Raw genomic sequence first — 8,680 nt, forward strand, 5'->3', positions numbered from 1 at the left:
CAGCATGTGGGATCTTCCCGGACCGGGGCACGAACCCGTGTCCCCTGCATCGGCAGGCGGATTCTCAACCACTGCGCCACCAGGGAAGCCCCCTAGTTCATCTTTTAAGTTTTCAGTTCAACTTACAGATCCTATAATTTTTATAATCACTTTCAAAGGGCCATTGGATTAACGTTTGGTCCATTTTACAAACATAGTTAAAACTCCTTCAAACATTTAAACTATGTATTTATAATCTATAATTTATTTAATTCTTTTAAATATTAGAATTGTTTGATTTAACTTACAAAACCTCCCCTTAAACAACTCTTAGAAACCTAATAAATTCTCTTAAGTGCCCCAATATTGCTTAGAAATCTAGGCAAGACTTCAGCCCTCCCTAAAATCAAGTCTAAGTCTGTTACTTTATTGCATATTTTAAATTGGAAATACAGGGTAACCTGTTATGTGTGCCAAATTATTTTAAATATGCATACTGAAGTACTCACATGCACAAATCCTTTAAATAAAAAATATTAACACTATGGCTCTGATTATATTAAAAACTTCTACATTCAATTCTAAATCTCCCAGAATTATAATATGCTTACCCTTTAAGGAAACAAGTATGTCATTCCAAATGATTTTGGAATATCTTTTTGGGTGCTTGGGGTTGTACTTATTTTGCTAGGTTCTGAATGAATTTTTGTTAGCAACCTTGATAGGATGTTCTGAGCCCTATTTATATTTCTATAGCATGGCCCTCCAAACGGGGTGGATTCATACAGTTCAAAGCCTTGGATTTGAATCATGGTACTAAGGTACAGAATTCTCCAATCACGGACAGGGAACTCGGGGACACCAAACATCACTCATGTAACTGGCAGTGGGGCTCTGGTCCATACAACACAGTTCTGTTTCACAGCCATGAAGAATGCTGGTTGTTAGAAATGTTAACCCTCATTTCTCTAACTCTCGCTTCCAAAAAAAATACACATGTACACATACAGTGGTGCTTGATCCAGTAAACCTTACATTACAAAATTTACTTTCAACTAAGTTAACTTTAAAGTTAATCATGACATTCCTAAACTATTCCTATAGTTATGTGGGTACCATCTCTCCCTGTGCCTTACATGATGCCTGTCTGGTGTATCAGGGATATAAAGACAGCCTAGCCGGCTGCCCACAAGGAGTTCACTGTCCAAGACAAGGGCTAAGATAGAGGAAATCAGCTCTACGTGTCAGACAGCAACTGAAAGAGGTTCTAGTAACATATGTGGGTAATCAGCTACAAGTAATTCCAGAAATCTAGAAAGCCTTCCCCAAAGTACTGGAATATAAGCTAGCCTTTAAAGATAGATTACATTTTCTCCAACATTATAAAAAATTTCCAACATACACAGTGAACACTATATACCCACCACCCAGATCCTACCTTCACTTTTTCTTTATTTGCTTTATTACATGTCACTCCATCTATATCCATTCTTCTACCCGTCTACCGAGCCATCTTATTTTGTTGTTGTTGCATTTCAAAATAAGTGGCAAGCATGATAACATCCCTGCATCCTTCACTGTGCATATCATTAACTAGAGTAATAAGACTGATTTTGATAGGCAGAATGGAGGGGGTACGCTGAAGATCCTTTTAGACAGAGGAAGCAGCATTTTAAAAATATATATACAGAGGAAACTGGGGCTCCTAAAAACCAGGCATGCTGACCCTCAAGCTCCCTTGACCACTGCACACTTTCTCTTTCTGAGCCCAGGAATCTCCAGGTTCTACATTCACAGCATCCATGAATCATCTCCTTCATTCTTCTCTATAAATACCTGTAATAGCTTATAGAGCTGAGTGGCAATGTCACACTTCACCACTAAGTGTCATTATACTACAGCTCCTCTGCAGCATAGAATGTCCTTTAGAAATGCACACCCTATCACTTCTTTAAATCTGACATGCAGCAGCTGCAAGTCGCCTTTGCTTTTCCCACAGGCAAGAGGCAGCAGCAAAGGCAAACAGCCTGACCTGTCGCTTTTATACTGTGATCCTCACTAAGCGCTGAGATCCAGTTTTTATTTTCTTTTTCCTTTCTCCTAAATGACATAACACAGTTGAAAGTGAGCCCATCATTGGCTTTTCCAGCCTCCTAGATTGCTGTGAAATTTCCTGCTAAAGGGGCAATAGAGAGAGAGAGATTCCAACAGAAAGGGAGTTTGCACTGTGCTTGCCTTACCCAGAGAGAAGACTGGTTAACGTTGTTGTGGGCTTGTGTGTAATGGGATGTGGCCTCAAGGTCATGTTTGAGGCACAGCAAATGCAGGGTCTGTGGCTAGAAATTGTAGCCCAGAGACACTCGGCTTTAACAGTGTAAGAGCCACTTTGTAATTGAATGGAGTCAGGGAGCCACAAAGGAAGAAGTAACAAATGGAACCTCCTCTTCCCTGGCTGCAGCCAGTCTGAAGGCTAACACATACTCTGGCCTGGGGAAGGGGCTTTAGTGTACTCTAAGGAAACCTCTGTTGGCCCTCTCTTTGCTGGGACGGACATGGGAGGATTCCCCCACAGGTTTTTCCCATGTTAAAAGAATGAGAATCAGATAGAAAACTCAAGTTTCTTCTGACTGCTAGACCAAAGCTGTATGAAATAGGCACTGATGCTATGGTTGTAGCCATATGGTCTTCCACACCCCCTCACAAGCCTTAACTTGGCCCAAGGGCACTATTAGGCTGTTCCTTGTTAACACCCTGAGCTGTCTGAGCTCTGTACCTGAACACACAATTACTTTCATGGCCTGCATCTCCTTGCCCATTGCTGCGTGTCTGGATTCTGCCTACCTCTCAAATGCCTTGTCCTTCAGGAGCTCTCCAGCTGGAAGAGGCCAGGTCCCCTCTCCCTAAACATCCACAGCCCTTGACCTTGGCCTCTTTACTGCTGGCTCGTATCTTTTCTGCCTTATATTCGATCGTTTCAGCACACGTCATGGCTCCAAACAGATCATAAAGTCTTTAAGAACAAGAACCAATGAGAGAATTCCCCGGTGGTCCAGTGGTTAGGACTCTGGGTTTTCACTGCCAAGGACCCAGGGTTCAGTCCCTGGTCGGGGAACTAAGATCCCACAAGCCACGCGGTGAGGCCAAAAAAAAAAAAAAAAGAGCCAATAACGATATTCCTCTTTTCTCTGCCTTTCCTTCCCAATCAGCTCAATGTTTATGGAATGAATTGTCATCAGGAGCAGAAAAGAGGCTCCTATGTCCCTACAATCCAGTTTGACACTGAATCATCAGCATAAACTGGAAAAAGATGACCCAGTGAGAAGAAGCAAAGAAAGATGTCTTCTACGAGGTGACAACACCACAAGGCATGATTCTGTCCTCCAACACCAGCAGCAATGCCCAATGAGAGAGCAATTTACGAAGGACTTCCTTGGGTAAGATTCTGCGAGATGGTGTTTAAATACTTTCCAGCTCTGGACCTCTCTGTATGACCTGAGGTTCATGTAAAGGAAAAAGTATCTTAGAATATGAAAGCCAACAACCAAAAGGCACAGGTGTAGGGTAGGGTACACTGCAGGAACCAAGTGTCAGCTGCTAGGGAGAGGTCTACAGAATGGGGATGTTGAATGAACCTGTCCTGCTGAAGACCTGGGGTGCCTGTATCTATGGATACTGCCAGAGGGGGCAGTAGAGACCATTCACTGACCCGCGAGGAGTTAATAATTAGCCATTTCTCACACACTGCTGCATCACCCCAGCAACGCTGGGAAAGAAAGGAGGTCTTCCAAAGCTGGCCAGTCACCCACTAGTCAGACACCCACCACACCTACAGGGCACAAGCAACATGCTAGGATTCTGGGGGTAAAGAGATGCCATCTCTGCCTTCAGGGAGCTTACATCTGTGAAGGACTCTCACCCGTGAGAACGGACTCAAGTCACCCTACCCCTCTCCACACCTCTCAATCATGGCACGCATCAGGGCTGCCAAGTTCCACTTATCTGAATGACTGCATGATGAACACCTGCCTCCCCAACTAAAGACAGGAATTTCCAGAGAAGCAGAGACCTTGTGTTTTCGCTCATCACTGTGCCCCCGGTGCCAAGAATACAGGTCCTCAGAAAGTAGACACTGATGGAACGAATAACTGAATGAGAGGGATGGAGAACCAGAGTCGGGGAGGGGTACAAGGCTTAGATTGGGGGTAAAGGAAGGCTCACGAAAAAGAGCATTTGAAATGGTCACAGAGTGTTGTTGCCAAAGAGGAAGTTTGGACACCAGTGTCTCAGTTAATCCCCAATATAAATCATTGACCAAAAATCAGCATCAACCAACATGGAAAATCACCAGAATGGGCCAGGCAGCCCATTCTGGGTTGCCAGGGGCTGGTACTGCATGTTCCCCATCTAAAGTCTTACAAAATGAACTGGTGGCCTTCAGGAGGTGAACACTGGCAAGTCTCTAAAATAAATATCCTCTGTCTACACTCACCCAGAGGCTTACAAGTAACAGCTTTAGAAGGAAGAATACACAGATGAAGGCTGTGTTAACCCTGGTTGGTCAGAACTTATTCCTTGAATCCCTTCAAAACGCCTGGCAATAACTCAAGTCCCACCTTTTCCGAGTTCCCATCAGTCAACGGCAGCTGATAACATTATCAAGTGATGGCTCCACAAAACACCGTGGTCTCCTTCATCTTAGCTAACAAACTACACATTTGCATAAGACTACAAGGGTCAAAGAGAGACGAGCAAGTAAAAATGTCTAATGTTATGGATCGAATACAAACAATCCCTCCATGTTGAAGAGAATTTTTTGTTGTATTTATTTCCAGAAGGAAAATAAATATAAATGAAGAAAATTTTTCTAATGGCTCATTCTGTATGAAGCAATAAAGAGATGCTACACAATCACCTTTTTAAAAAAAATTTTATTTACTTTATTTTTGGCTGCGTTGGGTCTTTGTTGCTGCGTTCGGGCTTTCTCTAGTTGTGGTGAGCAGGGTGCTACTCTTTGTTGCGGTGCGTGGGCTTCTAATTGCGGTGGCTTCTCTTGTTGCAGATCACAGGCTCCAGGTGCACAGGCTTCAGTAGTTGTGGCTCGTGGGTTCTAGAGCGGGGGCTCAGTAGTTGTGGCGCACGGGCTTAGTTGCTCCGTGGGCATGTGGGATCTTCCCAGACCAGGGGCTCGAACCCGTGTCCCCTGCATTGGCAGGCGGATTCTTAACCACTGCACCACCAGGGAAGCCCTAAAATCACATTTTTAATCCTCTACCTAGCCTTAATTACGTTATGCCTCTAGTCGTTCTTTCTAATCCATCCCATATACAGCTACTTGAAACACACTTGGTTCAGCCACTCTACTGCTTCAAGACCTTCTGCCTATAGTCTAAAGGTCAAACTCCTTTAGTATAGTATTCAGTATGGTCCCACCGTCTGGCCCTAACTTTTTTTTTCATGACACACCACCATCACCTTAATCCATTTTACTGCCATCAAAATGCACACCTAGCTTTCAGTTCCCTGAACCATCCTGCCATTCTAAGGTTTTGCTCACAAGTACAATACCCCTTAAGACCACCAATCAAAAGCCTTCCATGTCCAGCTCAGATACTCTTTCCTCCACAAAACCTCCATGAAAGGCCTGAAATATGCACTAGGCTTGGAGTGTGTGAAGAGGAGTGAGCCAGGGAGCCAGGCACCCGGAGCTCACCTCACAGATCAGTGGCTGGGAAAGACCACAATACTATAAAGCAAACTGAAACCAAAGACACTGTGAGTTAGAAACAAACTGCCTGGGACTTCCCTGGTGGCGCAGTGATTAAGAATTCACCTGCCAATGCAGGGGACACGGGTTCGATCCCTGGTCTGGGAAGATCCCACATGCTGTGGAGCAACTAAGCCCGCGAGCCACAACTACTGAGCTTGCGTGCCAGAACTACTGAAGCCTGCACACCTAGAGCCCGTGCTCCACAACAAAGAGAAGCCACCGCAATGAGAAGCCCGCACACTGCAACAAAGAGTAGCCCCCGCTCGCCGCAGCTAGAGAAAGCCCGCACGCAGCAACAAAGATCCCAATGCAGCCAAAAGTAAATACATAAATAAATTTATATATTAAAAAAAACCAAAAACTGCCTTGTATATACAAGTGGGGTGAAGGGAGGTGGCTTGACTCTGACTGGGAAGTAGCACAGATTCCCCATGCTGCCCTGGGCCCAAAGTACTTTACTTCTGCATGGGTCAGGGCACTGCCCACATTCTGGCTCTAGTAAGAGTTCCTTGTGTAAAAGACCATAAGCTCCTGAAAGGTAGGTTCTATATCTTCAGCATTTTTGTGTCCCACACACTCAAGGTGTGTACAGGATGTTAACGGACTCTAACCTTGTTGATCCCAGTGGCAACCTAAGTAGACCCCCTACCCAGAGGCTCTCAGGAGAGTGTTCAGTCCTGACAGTTCCTGCCATTCATCTTGTGGGCATTCACCTTCTCTTTCATGCCCACATCTGATTACGTTGCTTTCCTATATCAACAGGTCCCCATCCATTATAAGAAAGACACACACACTCCTTAACTTGTTACCTAAGGCTAACAGCCCATTCCTGTACTGCTATAGTAGCTTCATAGAGTTCCCTCAGCCATCGCTATGCTTTTCCACACCTCTATGCCTTTGTGTAACCAACTGTCCTTAAATGTTCTTCTTCTTCTCCTTTGCCAGCAAAACTCCTATTTATCCTTGTAAGCACCAACTGAAGCATTTCCTCCTCGACATCTGGGAGCTTTCCAAACTGAGTTAGTCGTTTCTCCTTCGTATGCTCATGTACTCAGCAGATAGCCCGGCTGCTGCTACGCTGCCATTACTTACCTACAGGACTATCCAGTCCCCTCTTAGAATAGTGACTGCTCTATGGACAGAACCCATCTGGTTCTGACTCCAGATCTGGCGCCTATTAAGTAAGTGCTCAATAAGTGTTTTCAATTAAAAGGAAAAAAAAAAAAAAGAATGAATGAGCTCTCCTCTTTCATATGAAGAAAATCAGAAGAAAAAAAAAAGATCTAAAAAAGAGTACCTAAATTGGATAACAGCATTGTCAATACCATCTGAAATCTGTAGGCCCTTTTACAGTTACAACTATTTTAGTGAGAGGTGGCACAATTCTGCAGACTCTCATCCTGCGCTCTTAGCTTGGCTCAAGTGTGACCAACACATGCTCTTTTCCTCCTCACCGCTCTCTCCCCCTGATGACCTCCACATGCCACAGTAATATGGACCTGGTCCAAAAAAAAAAGGTAATCCAACATTAACCCAGGAGAGTCATGTTAATGAAAAACTTTGGTAAGAACACTCTGTTTATTTATTAATTATTTGGCCTTAGAGAAGTGTGAAATCCACACATTTGAAGTGCTAAAAACTACTGGTCTTTAATGGAGAATCTTTAATAGTGGCATTGCTGCAAACTTTTTTTTTTTTTTTTTGGACTCAGATGTATCATTGCCTAGATCTTCTCTGGGAAATTTGAACATGTACTTATTAGCTGTGTGAACATGGGAAACTTGCTTCACTTCTCTGGACCACTTTTTCATTACTTGAACTGACATACACGGTTTCTGTCCAGGATACCATACCACGTGGCATCTAGTATAAACCTACAATGCTTCTACTTTTAACGCTATAGAAATGGAACATCTTTTCCATGCTACACTGAAAATGTCCTCAGAATCTTTGCATTCATTACCCTAAATCATCCAAATGATATGGCCATAAAACCTGTTTCTAAGTAAAAGGAGCCCTTTATTGTGACATCTGAATATTAAGAGGGCATCATGCAAACTACGTAGTTGCTACAATAATCTTTTAATTTAGAATAGATTCTTCCTTGAATAAAATAGCAAGAATTAGGTTTTTGCTAAGGGCTAAAGGAGGCCAAAATTATAATTTGTGGCAGATTGTAAAATTACCTCTATGAGTAGATTGCAGGCACTGCATTAAATGTCCCAACCGTGCCATCAACGTTCATCATGCACAAGTAAGAAAGGCCCTGTCTCAACCTAAAATGCAAGAAGTCCAACGTTCTAGAAGTGGAAGAGGAGGCCACTTTGGTTTTGTATATTCTCATGGTAGTGGTGGAAATTTTGGAGCAGGACCAGGAAGGAACTTTAGAGAGGATCTGATGGATATGGAAGTGGTCCTGGATTCAGGGGTAGCTATCATGGCTATGGAGGAGGACCTAAAGGTGGCAATTTTCTAGGTAGCCCTGGTTATGGAGGCTATTAGCCAGAATCATGGTGGAATAAGACATAATGTTATTCCTCTAAAAAATTTTTGTGGGTGTGTAGAGTTAAGAAGCTGTTGCACGTTTATGATTTAATAAAAATTATTCTAAAGGAAAAAAGAAACAGCATGTCTCCCACTGGATTTCCAGAATTTAGTTCTCAGTGTAAAAACACAACTATCATTAGAAGAATTAAGCATCAACTTCTGAAGTTATATAGCAGTAGCTATACAAAGGTGAGTTATGCAAGCATTAAATCCAAATGACACTCACATAGGATTACTTGCTGCTTAGAAAACACAGTATTCGATAAAAAGAATTCTAAATGTCTAGGCACTTAGTAATTCTTTTAAAATTAATATGGAAACCAAAACATAAAGAACAACATTTTTAAAAATGCACTCAAACCCAAAAGACTGAAACTTGGGGGGTTA

This window comes from Physeter macrocephalus, chromosome 16, assembly GCF_002837175.3.
Source record: "Physeter macrocephalus isolate SW-GA chromosome 16, ASM283717v5, whole genome shotgun sequence".
Taxonomy (NCBI): domain Eukaryota; kingdom Metazoa; phylum Chordata; class Mammalia; order Artiodactyla; family Physeteridae; genus Physeter; species Physeter macrocephalus.